This window comes from Penaeus japonicus, unplaced genomic scaffold, assembly GCF_977035675.1.
Source record: "Penaeus japonicus unplaced genomic scaffold, GWHDUDI00000001_assembly GWHDUDI00000020, whole genome shotgun sequence".
Lineage (NCBI taxonomy): Eukaryota > Metazoa > Arthropoda > Malacostraca > Decapoda > Penaeidae > Penaeus > Penaeus japonicus.
The window spans coordinates 13,171,685-13,174,184 of NW_028234422.1; positions in this window are offsets into that span (position 1 = coordinate 13,171,685).

A 2,500-nucleotide genomic window follows, 5' to 3' on the forward strand; every position below is an offset into this window, starting at 1 on the left:
GGATGAACTCGGGAAAATGTCCTCTGAATTATTCGCACTCCGATCATAAAGCAGATTCCGTTCGACGTTTTAATTGAAGCTCCGTTGATAAGGGTTTGATAGGACCATTGCTATCGCAGATATCTGGACAAGCCAGCGGCAAACGTCGGATTGAGAGTTCATTAGAGAAAGCTAAAAGGTCAATGAAATACGGTATCTCGAAAAGAAACGTGGGGTTGGAAAATGGTTCCTAGATTTAGTCTCTCCTAAAGCCGCTGGTTTATGCGAAACTAATATAGCTTTGCATTATGTACAGATTATTATCATGTGACATATATAAATATATATATATATATATATATATATATATATATATATATATATACACATATACATGTATATATGTATATATATATATATATATATATATATATATATATATATACATATACATATATATATATATATATATATATATATATATATATATATATTATATATATATATATATATATATATATATATATTATATATATATATATATATATATATATTATATATATATATATATATATATATATATATATATGTATATTATATATATATATATTATATATATATATATATATATATATATATTATATATATGTATATATATATATATATATATATATCTATATATATATATATATATATGTGTGTGTGTGTGTTTGTGTGTGTGTGTGTGTGTGTGTGTAAGTGTGTGTGTGTGTATGTGTGTTTAGCATATGTGAGTATATCTATCTGTAATTATATATATATATATATATATACACAGTATATGTCTGTGTATATATATATATATATATATATATATATATATATATATATATATATATATATATTTATACATACACACACGTATGCATATATACAGACATATACACTTACACATGCAAACACACACACACACACGCGCGGCGCGCGCACACACACAGTTACACACACACACACACATGAATTATACACACATATATATATATACTATACTCGTTAAAGGAAGATTCCATAAAATTCTAAGCGTTATCCACGATTAAAAAAAAAACAAAAACAAAAAAAAAAACATTTAGAAAAATAATACGCTGACATGGATGACATCCTGTTCACCCACGGAGCTTTCAGAAATTAATTTATGGTCGAGGCCGTATAACTGGAATCTGATATTTATATTTTTATTTTCCTGCCTTAAAAGTCAGCTCTACAACAGTGCATATTTCAGGCTAAACGAGGACGGGCAGTAAGGTAGTTTGGAGTGATAATAATTAAGAATTAGTGAATTAAAGAGAGAGGGGAAGGCTAAGAGTAAAATAGTCAGATAATTAAAACAAACATTTATTCATATATGCTTATATGATACGCAGTTAGCTAATGAGACAGACATACATAGATGTGGATGGATCGATAGACAGGCCGGAAGTCAACTGAATTAAAGAGAGAGAGGGGGTAGGGGGGGAGATACACAGGTAGCCATGCAAAGACAGACACAGAGGGGAAAGCAAAGGGAAAATTGACAGATAACTAAAACAAACACTTATTAATTTATGCATATACGATACGCAGTTATCTAATTAGACAGACAGACACAGATATGGATGGATCGATAGACAGGCCGGAAGTCAACTGAGCAGAGAGGAACGACCGAGGTCAATATCGCCTGTTACGCCTGGCTATTAGACATGGCAAAATTGGCTGATGATGTCCACCAAACGACCAATTAGCTATCGATTTGCTTAAGTGGGAGGAGTTTTAAAGTAAAGGGAGAGAGAGAGAGAGAGAGAGAGAGAGAGAGAGAGAGAGAGAGAGAGAGAGAGAGAGAGAGAGAGAGAGAGAGAGAGAGAGAGAGAGAGAGAGAGAGAGAGAGAGAGAGAGAGAGAGAGAGAGAGAGAGAGAGAGAGAGAGAGAGAGAGAGAGACTAATGTAATGACTATTCTAAAAGCTTTGTTCTCAAAACCTATGGAGCGTGCGAAATAGAAGAAATCTCTCTCTCTCCTCTCTCTCTCTCTCTCTCCTTAAAACTAATCTTACAACAACTGGAGGGCTAATAGGTAGAAAAGAGAAAGAGCCTTTCCTTTGATGGACAGAGTTGCCAAACAATTTTGCGATGTCTTGTTACCAGGTGTAACAGGAGGGACTGTCCCTTGCTGTACATATTCAGACAGACAAAACTACAAACAAACAAATGACTCCATAGAAAGGTGACAATAGTAATACAAAAATTCACACTAACACTATGAGAGGACGACTTAAAGTAACAGAGCTGAGCGACTGTAGAAATCTTGCAGATTCAAGAGATGATAAAAAACGACATTACGCGATGAAAGGCCACGGGAAAGAGTGACAAAAGATCTTGACCGTAGGATACAGCGCTTTCGGAATTAAAAAGAAAAATAGAGAGAAAAAAAAAGAAACTAGCACAAGGGAATGGAGCAACTGCAGGGAATCGAGATCAAGAGGGAAGAGTGACGGACGGGAAAAAAGGCAC